Source organism: Glandiceps talaboti, chromosome 11, assembly GCF_964340395.1.
Source record: "Glandiceps talaboti chromosome 11, keGlaTala1.1, whole genome shotgun sequence".
NCBI classification, from domain to species: domain Eukaryota; kingdom Metazoa; phylum Hemichordata; class Enteropneusta; family Spengelidae; genus Glandiceps; species Glandiceps talaboti.
This window is the reverse complement of record NC_135559.1, coordinates 17,757,451-17,769,686: the sequence shown is the minus strand read 5'-3', so window position 1 is coordinate 17,769,686 and position 12,236 is coordinate 17,757,451. Positions and strand designations below refer to the sequence as shown.

At 35.2% G+C, this 12,236-nt stretch overlaps 1 long non-coding RNA gene across 1 annotated transcript; it reads right to left on the bottom strand.

Moving 5' to 3' along the window:
- Positions 1-1,201: 1,201 nt before the first annotated feature.
- On the bottom strand, positions 1,202-2,301 carry LOC144442318 (uncharacterized). The gene is made up of 3 exons (XR_013481627.1): positions 2,247-2,301; positions 1,938-1,995; positions 1,202-1,272 (listed from the first exon to the last, which is right to left on the bottom strand). It is a non-coding gene; the product is annotated as an uncharacterized LOC144442318 (long non-coding RNA).
- Positions 2,302-12,236: the final 9,935 nt, after the last annotated feature.

The window sequence follows — 12,236 nt, the reverse complement described above, 5'->3', positions numbered from 1 at the left end:
ATTGATTGATTGATTGATTGAGTGAGTGAGTGAGTGAGTGAGTGAGTGAGTGAGTGAGTGAGTGTGTGTGTGTGTGTGTGTGCGAGTGAGTGAATGAATGAATGAATGAACAAACGAATGAATGAATGAACGAACGAACGAACGAACGAACGAATGAATGAATGAATGAATGAATGAATGAATGAATGAATGAAGACTTAGTACGTACAGAGCTAGAGTAACAGCTAATGTTATTGATAAAAGTATGATTTCAGTGATGTCTAGCAAAGGTATGACACAAATGGACGTGGCTTTAGAAAACTTCGATTCTAGAAATCTCGGATTATCAGAACTCTGTACATACGAATTTCATGAACTAAAACAGAATTTTAATATGATCCGTTTTTATTGGAGTATTTTCAATAGAGACTGTTTCCATGGAAAGAACCACCACGTATCTATCTATCAACTTTTCATAATATCAAAGACCAACTCAATTAATTACGTATTAGGTAAACCGTCCAAATTATACATGCCAGGGTTTTCAAAGAAAAAATCATCATGCCAATTGGTAAATTGGTACTATTACTTACAGTGTATGCCTTATACTCAGTTATTACTTCATAACTCAGTCTTTCAAAGTACACTTCAAGTCGAAGAAAATTCGATCTGATTAAAGGAAAAACACGCATTTCATTCACTCGTATTTTTTTTATGAATTCATGCCCATATAAGGCTTACTATAGTGTCATATTTTGTATCTTTATATAAACGATACTATGTAAATTAAGAATAAATAAACAATACTTTTAACTGAATACGAATTGATTTCAAAAATGTTCATTCTAATTTTCCAGACGGCTAATAGCGGTTCTTTAATTAAATTATGTAATCAAGGCCCTTCGAAACGTAACAATCGTTTCAAACCTGCTGTTGCAACGTTACTATATTTAGTTACCTACATGATACCTGGAACAATGAACAATATGCATTCCAACTTTTACTTTCTTTGGAAAAACACAGTTGTGTATTATAATTTAGCTTTTAGCTTCTCAGTGGTGATGTAAGTGGCAACCACATCCTCTGCTAAAGTGTGAGGTTCATTATGAAGATCACATTTTATAGTGTGTAAACTCTGCTATTCTAACGACAATTTTATGAAGACATATTCTAATTGCAAGAATTTGATATATTTTGCTATTGTGAATGCATAAATACTTACCTTGCAGACTCTGCATTGTTGATGGTTCTTGTCTTGCTGTTCTTATTATGTACAGTTTTCAGAAGGTGTTTCTTGAAATGTATGAAGAAAATGTCATTACAATGTAGCAATAAAGTAGTTTGAGTTAAGTTACTCCCGTGTAACTATAATTAACGATGAAGGAACCAGTGCTTTGGAATGCAATGTTTTAGAATGGCAAAAGTGTTCTCGTGACTCTCTGATCACTCAAGTCAGTGTGGAATAGGATCTCAGTCGGATACGTCCATATTAGGTGACCCTTTCCGTAGACAGTTCACAATTGCCAATCTTCATGGCACCCATTTTTGCCAGAGAAGTATAGACAGCCGATACCAAGCATGCACCATGCCAGTGAACAACATCAATCGCGTCATGCCATCACTCAGCAACCAGGCGAAACTCACAAATAAATACGACCCAAAATACACAAGAATGTGGATTATATAACCAGGCATAGTTATGCACAATTTCAATCCACTTGATTGTCATACGCAGACGATTAATGACTGTGTACTACTACCTTGACGTTTTGACAGATTTTGAAATTATCTTAAAGTCAATTAAGTTTGAATTTCGAAATAGAAATATATTACTCATGAATTTGTTTTCTATTGAATCGCTCGCTCGATCAGTAGCCCCAAAACTCAAGGAAAATAATGTCATTTTACAGAATTCACAACTTCAGGTTTATGCTTATGTTTGTATTGATATTACTTACCAGATAAACATCTGATGGCCATTGGGATTGTGACATAGTTAAAGAATATTGCATTTCACTAGGAGAGGACATAAAATATTACAATCAATAACAGTTTCTTAATTCATTTAGCAGTGACAATTACACATTGATTAAATATATGGGCAGTCAATAATGTATACATGTATATAAACTTTTACCATGTAATAATGAAAAATAATGTCAGTAACAATTACTTTAAAATGCGTAGTATGTAACGTATGCAATACCACTTGGTTTTGTGTGCGTATGGTCTTAACGTGCAAGGAGAGGTATAGTTTTTCTACTTACCTGCAAGGTTGTCTGCAATCACACTGTAACATGTTATATCTGTAGAAGTAGTAAATCAGACTTCTACATCTTGCTGTGAACATAAGTAGTAATGGCAAACATTAAATAGCGCTGTAAAGAAGGAACCATAAATTTTGAACTTCAAATCAAACAATTGCGAAAGGAATGTTTCACATTTGCAAGTTTACTATGTCACTGAAACATCATCATAAATTATCTTGGAAGTGCACTATGTTCAAACGATAACATTTCTTCTCTTTGTGTCCATTCTTTCAGCGAAGTAATATTGAGAGAAGTACGGAACTCAACTCAACATTATCAATCCTTTTCAAATTCACGTTGATTTTTACAGACTTTGTATTATAAATGAGATCTAGGTTTATCATGCCTTCATCTACTTATTTCATACCTTCATATTGTTTTATCATACCTTCATCTAGTTGTTTCATACCTTCATTCAGTTATATCATACCTTCATCTAGGTGTATCATACATTCATATTGTTTTACCGTACCTTCATCTAGGTTTATCATACCTTCATCTTGGTTTATCATACCTTCATCTTGGTTTATCATACCTTCATCTAGGTTTATCATACCTTCATCTAGGTTTATCTTACGTGCATTCAGTTATATCATACCTTCATCCTCATCAAGTATTTTACATGCTGCCATATCCATATGCATTGAGTCAGTACATCCACAGTATGTCTCCATTGCCTCTGATATACAAGCATGTTCACATGTCTAAATAAGGAGAGGGACAGTCCATATTTAGTGAGTGCATATGAACGAGTAGCTACCAGAAGGGCCACTGACCCCTTGTTTTAAATGTAAATACATGTGGTAAGTCTACAGTACATGTCGATTCCAATAATACTTCTATTCAAATCAATCGCTTGTAACCATTGTAAAATTAATGAATCGATTTTTGGTCATATTTATGTGGATGCTTAACATGTTGTTCTTTTGTTGAAGAGTATGTGTGTTACAATTCATTTCTTAATATTTCCATAATTATTGCAATGATCATAATCAAATAACTGGTAATATATGAAATTGTATATTTGTTTATAAAGTATACCGTCACATTTGAACAAACACCTCCTGATCTAGTTTAGGTTTTTATATTCTTAACAAATGTGATACATTTTATATCATAATCTTCAGGTTTTGGTTATCTCTTTCAATACTTACACTTTACAAGTGAAGATACTGCAAAACAAATAATTGTTATCCAGGGTTTTGAAATGTTGCATTTTTATCAGCAAAATATCAAAAGAAAGTGTCAGAAAATAAAACCACAACATAGATCAGAAGGTATTAATAATGTATAGACTAAGATATATTTTCTGTTTTCATACCTAGCAGAACTATTAATAATATTCAGACTAAGATATTTTTGTCGTTTTCATACTAAGATATACTTATTGTGTTCATACTAAGATATACTTGCTGTCTTCATACTAAGATATACTTGTTGTGTTCAAACTAAGATATACTTGTTGTATCATACTAAGATATACTTGTTGTGTTCAAACTAAGATATACTTGTTGTATTCATACTAAGATATACTTGCTGTCTTCATACTAAGATATACTTGTTGTGTTCAAACTAAGATATACTTGTTGTGTTCAAACTAAGATGTACTTGTTGTGTTCATACTAAGATATACTTGTTGTGTTCATACTAAGATATACTTGTTGTGTTCAAACTAAGATGTACTTGTTGTGTTCATACTAAGATATACTTGTTGTATTCATACTAAGATATGCTTGTGTTCATACTAAGATATACTTCTTGTGTTCACACTTAGATATACTTGTTGTGTTCAAACTAAGATATACTTGTTGTGTTCAAACTAAGATGTACTTGTTGTGTTCATACTAAGATATACTTGTTGTATTCATACTAAGATATGCTTGTGTTCATACTAAGATATACTTCTTGTGTTCACACTTAGATATACTTGTTGTGTTCATACTAAGATATACTTGTTGTATTCATACTAAGATATACTTGCTGTCTTCATACTAAGATATGCTTATTGTGTTCATACTAAGATATACTTATTGTGTTCATACTAGGATATACTTATTGTGTTCATACCTACCAGAATGGTATATCCATGTGGAAATCCATCAATGTGTAGGATTTCTTCATTCGAACCATCAGTGCAGTTCCCCCAGGGATATTGCATTCTTACTACCTCTGTCTGTCGGAAGATAGTGTTTCAGTGCAGTTAGAAGAACAATTAGTTATTTCCTCCTGTCATACTAACGTCTTTAGAGTGTGTGTAGACATTGTCACATAAGAATAAACAAAGTATTTAGCACAGCTGGTGGAACAGACAACTAATTTTTGATGTCTTGATAGCTTTAATATATTTTGCACATCATGTGCACAACCGAGTCTTGTCGCACTACGTCTTTACAAGCTTTTTAAGTGAAGTGGTACGAGGGAAGATTCTTGCGAGTCAGCATGTGAAAAGACCACATTTGGGAATATATTGTGCAATATGTTTTAATTGTCTTTCTGATTTCGTTTTGAGAGGACACATGTAAACCTACCTCTTTGATAGCTATGGATGATATAGAGCCAGGTTTGACTGTAAATCCATCTTGTTGCGGCACTGGTATAAGATGGGGAGGGATTATAACTACTCGAACACCAGCATCCTGTCCATGAACACTTGTATACTCTGCCTGCTCGTTAAACAGAGTCAATCTAAAGCCTAAGGTTGTAGTTGAGATAGATAAAGAATGATTTGTTAATATTGGACAGACGGTTTTCAAAAGAAATGAATAGACTGAATTATGATTTTGATGCAGATAAGGTGTAAAACAAGTGAGTGGTTCAGATTACATTCAATTTTAGAATAGTTGGGGTAGGTAGATTTTTTTTCATATGTGAGTGTCCAGCATAGGTAGTTATGTTTTTCTGTTGTTTTCCACATGGTCTCTGTGTTATTAGTTTCTTCTCATCAGATGTACAGCCATTACAGACTGGAAGAACAGTTTTATATTGTCCTTTTCAGTTGATGCCAGTTTCCGCATCCACTATATCTTTCGAGACTTCACATTTTTCGCGATTTTCTTATTTTTTTTCTCGAATATGTAAAAAATAAAAGTTTAGGGTCGGTGTGAAAAATTAGATGGGGTCCTGTAACCGGATCCAAAAAAACTTTTTGTATTTGGCCTAAATAGCATATCAATACATATACTGTATACAATTCATTCATGAGTTGATATGTCACATATGTATAAAGCAATCAGTAAATAATAATCAATTACAAGTTAGTTTAATTACCATTTTTAGCTCCAGGGTTTTTCACAAAGTGTTCTCCTTTGTGGTTGTATGTAAAACAATTCCCATATTTTTCATCCTGGAAAGTCAGGAAATGACTGAGGACAGGAAAACAATGTTTTTAAAGGCATTTCATTTTGACTTTAATACAAGGGATTATTTTCAGCTTGACGTCGATTTCGTGTCATATAAACAGTGATTTTGCATTCACTTTCTTATCGAGAAATGTTGTTCTCAGAACAGATTATTGTATTTGATGGGGTGAATGTTTATGATATGATATGATATGATATGATATGATATGATATGATATGATAATACTGTTATAAGATCGGGGTTGTATGGAGAGTGTAGTCTATGCAACATTGTTATAATTGAAACAACCTTTAGTTTCTCCCTTTCAAAATGTCACTCAGTTATAGTGACAGGGCGTCGACTTAGTGAGTCTGTAGTTTTGTTTGATGCTGTTGTTGCAACACTATTACTATAGGTGATAACATGTTATACTTTAGTCAAAACAAATGTTGATATAAAATCTCATCTCATGATCAGTTGATCAAATATAACGACATTGTGGAGGTTAAGTAATTCTTTAGTGAAGGCATGAAAGTGATACATTGTAACTTACTTGTCTCAGAATTATTGATACACATGAAAACTATTTACAATGACGGCTCCACTAAGGGTGTGCTCAAAAGGGAAAACATGATGATTGGTTCAATTGTAACGACGTTGCGTAGACTACACATTCCTTGAGCTTGGTTGTATAACACAGTATTTAAAACCATTTTTACATAAGCACTTTTTAATAATTCATAGTGAGGATACACTTGTAATGACCACATGGGCACTGGGCTTATGGTACAGTTACCTTTCACACAACTCAACGAGCTGCAAACTATATGTATGTATGTATGTATGTATGTATGTATGTATGTATGTATGTGTGTGTGTGTGTATGTATGTATGTATGTATGTATGTATGTATAGGAACTTGTGAAACCCTTGTTTCGTGGTTTATTGATTACAGAGCTCGCCTCAATACTCACAAGTAGAAGATTTTGCCAAATACATTCTAACTGTCACGATAACATGTTTATGGTTATGAAAATGAACCAAATATCTCCAACTGCAATCATTGATTTAAGTATGAACATTTGTACACTATATCGTAACACTATAATTTAGTTTATAGCATATCCGTGTATTTACCAAATATGCAAAAATTAATAGTTATTAACCAAACCTCGTAAAATAATATCTTCAGAACTTTACAATCGATAGTTCAGCTACTCATTCTTTCGTGTTTATATACATATATACGTTTAGTATATTACTGTGCAGCAATACATTCTAAATTGTACATCAATATATTCCAAGTTATACAGCATCTTTTTCTTGAAAAAGTACAAGAAAAATCGAGATCACTAGCCCCTTGAGTGACTAGTAGTTTAATGCATTTTGTTCAACCTACCTCAAATTGCACTGAACCTCGTCGAAGGAACATTGCAAAATAAAATCATCTCCCTGATGACCAAGTTCTTTGACTTCATCTTTGGTGAGTTGCAGTATTTGGTCAAAGCCATTATAGTCTGGAGTTGTGCTGTAAGATTTAAAGGAATTCCAATCCGGGGGATTTTCACCTTTGACCTTGCGATATTCCTCTCTCGAAGTATATTGCGACAGGAAATGTTCAAATATAGTACGGTCAGTCGTGATATTCAGGAAAGGCTGAAACCAGTCAGGTGATAAATCGTCTTTGGGGTCACCAATACCAACTGAAATGAAAGAATATAACTGTTTTTTACAAAATGGAAGCCAAGTCCTACGCATTCCAACAGAAAATACGAGATTTATTATTATGACAATGCTAGTCTAATGTTCAAAATCGCAATTATTTCCCTGTTTACTTAAAATAACCTTAAGGGTGAGTGTTAGAACCATTCAGAACTCACACTGTTCGTAACTGTTACTTTGTACTGGCAATCGTGAGATCTCTGCGTCTTTTCCAAAAGTGTTCATTTTTAATTATTTATTTCAACAATACAAACTAAGATATCGAGGCTACAGGGATCCCTGTCTTAAAAAATTCTGCAAGTTGACATTTCTCTGGTCAGTCAAATTAGACAGTTTATACGTAAATGTAGAAGTTGAATGACAACTGTTTGAACTACTCCACAACTGTCAATGCATTGCATCTTTATAAACGCAATGTGCTTTCATTCACACCCGTACCCTATTGCAGTACAGATGCTTGTATCTATTATCTGTATTGTAGAGTGATTTATATAGCATACAGGTCACAAGGACATTTGTGGGTCAGGACATTGACAGCGACCTTGTTCAACCGATTTACACAATGTATTTTCCTCCGCATTCGCGAACAAAATAGAAGTACATATACCAACGGAAATCGTTTGCAATTGAAAATCCCACATTATTGGCGTTTCGTGCATTATATATTGCACAAAACAGTTGAACATTATATATTGACAGTGAATATTATAATTAATATTGTACGTTTTAATTTTAACAGCACCCTTGATAACGAGGAGTGATATTTTCCTGTAGTTAGTGAGTAGGAGGGTTAGGTGTAAGTTGTCATCAAGCATGGCGTCGGAGAACATGAAAACTGAAATACTACTCCTCTGTCCAACCAATTGGGATCAGCAGTTTTCTACATTCCTCAGGTACTTATCAGAAGAGACCAAGCAGTCCTGCAACATACACATGATTCAACCAGTGTCAACCAAAGAGGATTTATTACAGTTTACAAAAGAGTGTGAAGAAGCCATCAAGGCACAAAACATATCAATGGTATTGAGCCTTTCAGATATCGCTTGTTTGGTCCATGCTGCATTGTCTGAAACTTTCCCTCATATTCGTGGTCCATCTGTGGAGTCGGTGTTTCTGACGTATCACAAATTCAGTTCACGTAAACACTTCGACCCAGATTTAGCGACTGTTAAATATGCGCTATTTGATGAAGATGACATTACTGACAGTGAGAAACTGGAGAAGGCACGAGAAATCATACAGACCAAAGGAGGGTTTATGAAACCTGTTGTCGGCCAAGGCAATTGTGGTACACGAAAGATCGAGAGTATGGAGGAATTTATATCGCATATAGAAAATGGCCGTTTAACACGTGGAGAGCAAAGTCATTATTTTCAGGCGTTTCTGAAGCACTGGATCACAGACAAGGGGTTCACATACGATGTTAAACTTGATAGACTGTTGCTAGAAGAGTTTATTGATGTTAAGAATATGTTAGCAATTGACGGCTGCGTTTCCAATGGTAAAAATCACCGTTGGTTGATTATGCAAGAGGTGTGGTCTAGCGAATATCCACAATGTTGCCTCGGGAACATGATACCGGCTGACGTAACTAACAATCAAGAACAAGAACTGTACAGGATCTATGATGAGATCACACATGGTTTGATTTCAAAAGGGTTCAATGATCAGTTCTTACACATCCAATTGTTTGTTGAAAATGACCAAATGAAAGTGATTGAGGTCAACTGCCGAATGGACCCGTCTCTTATCCCTTTATACACCCACTGTTACCACAATGGTAGTCAGATAGAAGCGTTGGTGGGCCTGACAAAGTGTGGCACGCTACCTGGACCACGACCAAAAGGTTTCATGGGATTATGCGGATATATTAATACATTCCTCAGCGATAAGATAGACAACATACTGGATTTTGATGAGGTAGCAAAACTTGGTGATGACGTGGTGACTTTGTTCCAACCAGGTGATGACGTCACTGTGGAGACTGCAGAGAAGGGGGAAACTGTAGCTTTCTGCTATGTATATGGGAAAACAAAAGCAGGTATGACTTGCAAAATTTATATTTCCTATTAACCTTCACGTTATTTAAATCAGGTGTCTGCGGCTTTGACAGAAGAAAACTTTTCATCCGTACAAATGTTATTTTTGCGCAATAATTTGGTTAAATTTCATAACATCGGCATGTGTCACAGATGACATATTCATATTTTCAGTAAACTTAATATTTTAACAACATCGCATGGCCTAGTTTGACTGAAAGGTCAAAAGACTGTCTCAAGGATATTGGATTCAGACCACACAGGATTCCAAGCATACTCGAATACATGAGACGACAGTCTGCATTTCATAAATATCTAGGATTCATAGTGATCATTCATCAATGTTTTAAGAATACTTTTAGGGCATGATCACGCCCAGAAAAGCTCTATATGGAGTGCATTAATTATTTGGCCATTGGCCATGCGTTATGTAAATTTAGACTTTACGGACGTCACAATAAAGGACACTTGGAACTGACAGGCACTCAGTATTTTGGTGAGAGGACTTGGCTTCGCGGGAAGTCAATGAACGAGGCACTATGCTGGGTGTTTGCCTTGATTTCCAGTGTAGACCTTTAAACAATGTGTGTAGTCTGAGCTAATTCCCTAAAGTTCAAGTGTGATCCTGGTACGTACATACAGAAGTTGAGTCGGATACGAGATATGAGAGTGATTCGAGTGTTATTACTTGGTCTGTCAGCTGTGTGCGAACAACAGAAAGTAATACATGTTTTCACGAGTCTGCCTTTATTATTACCGTAACGATCACATGACTGTAGACAAAGCTCTGCTTATAAGATTCATGGGTAATCGTTGCGAAGAAAAGAAATTTTTCCAAGATATAAAAACGATACTGAATAAATGACAACGTTACATGTCGGATTTGTCTTTTTTCTCATTCACAGAACTGAACTCTCAATATCTGAACATATGTAGACAAGTTCTAAGGAAACCGGAGTACAGTCCCCTGGTCTGAGGTTTCAATATGGAAAAATTTCTGGCCAAGAAGTTCAAGTGTGTTGATTTGAATTCCTGTCAGATGTGTACTAAAATTAAGCCTTTAAAGCAAAATTTTGTGTAAATATGTTATCAAAACCTTATTTTTGAATAGATTTCTACAACTTGAAGAAAATTCCTTTGTATAATTTCCCAACCAAAAAGAAATGTCCATACCTGAAGTGCAGTTGATTTCGTCACTTCTATCAGAACAATGTCGAATGACGTCACATACTCTATACTTGTGTAGGCATTCCCCCGAGCCACATTGGAAGAAACCCGTCGGACACAACGTACCATTTCCAATGCTATCAACAACTGTCAAAAGAAACACAAAGTGAAACGTTTTTTTTACATTATTTACATTGCACTTCTTTCTGTTGCACAAAATCAATAGTTTGAGGAGTCACATAAACTGAAAGATTTGTCGCTGTGTACACTCTTTCACTCACAGTCGGTATCGTGTGTAAGTGGCGTGCACAACGACAAGTATTTTCAGTCTAAATGCTTCAATGTACTAAGTCCATGATTTCAGTGCAGTGAATTTATTGCATTTATATCTCAGGCTAAGATCTTCTGAAAACTAAATAGCTGATCTTCAAAGAGGTGGCCTATTATTGATCGAGACTCAGACAACTATAGTATAGTGCTCTGAGATAGTGAGCACAATCTTCCTGGTGTCTCACAAGCATGCATACACCACTAAACTTTCTCAGCTCTGCAACAGGGTTGTGGCGGGCCTGTCCAGTCAGGACTGTTACAGACCTGATCAGTCAGGGCTGGTACACTCCTGATCTGTCATGGCTAGTACAGGCCTGCTGCCTGCTTGTTGATTTCTAGCTGTATAGTATTACTTAATCATCTTTGCACAAAGTATAAAAGTGTAAATCATATTTACCAGCGGTTAAAAGACTCTCGTAATGGTTAAAGTTGCTGTCCAGCTTCATTTCTGTGTCCTCGTCTCCAAATCTGCCGTTGACCAACAACGAACATGTCTGGTCCCTCACTTTGTAGTTAAATGACAGACATCTGAAATCCTTAGTTGACAAGCATTTCTCAGCACATTTTTCGAGTGATAAACGAGGAATGTCAACAGCGTGAGGACCAGCTAGGATTCGGTTTGTCATCACTTCAAAAGACGACACAGGATTGACACGGAAATCAGTTTTACGATGGTCGATGTACTCTGCAAGAGTCAATAGTTTATTAATTACAATTACCACAATCTAAACATAGTCCGTTATAGTGTTATGTAAATTTGTATTAAACAGTTGTGATTAAAATATAAAAGGCATATGTCCAACACTGTCACGTTCTTTCCAAGTCGATATGATAGACCGACACAGTATTTGTGTAATAATTGAGTGTTATGCAATCATTTAAGTGTCTTTGTAATATACAGCAAAATTATAGTAGGCACAAACATATATATGCACGTGTGCAGAAGCACTACCCGATTGGGTGCAGTCACAGACAGACAGACAGACAGACAGACACACACACACACACACACATACATACATACATACATACATACATACATACATACATACATACATACATACATACATACATACATACATACATACAGACACATACATACATACATACATACATACATACATACATACATACATACATACATACATACATACATACATACATACATACATACATACATACATACATACCTTCAGCTTTGACTTCAATTTCACAGAAATTCATGAAGTTTACGTTCTTCTCCAACTGTATCGTTACATACTGACCAACCAAAGGAATATAACACTCCATAGGTATGATAACATCAGGGGCGGTGAGAACGTCTAATTGTAGTGGTCCAAAACATTTTGGA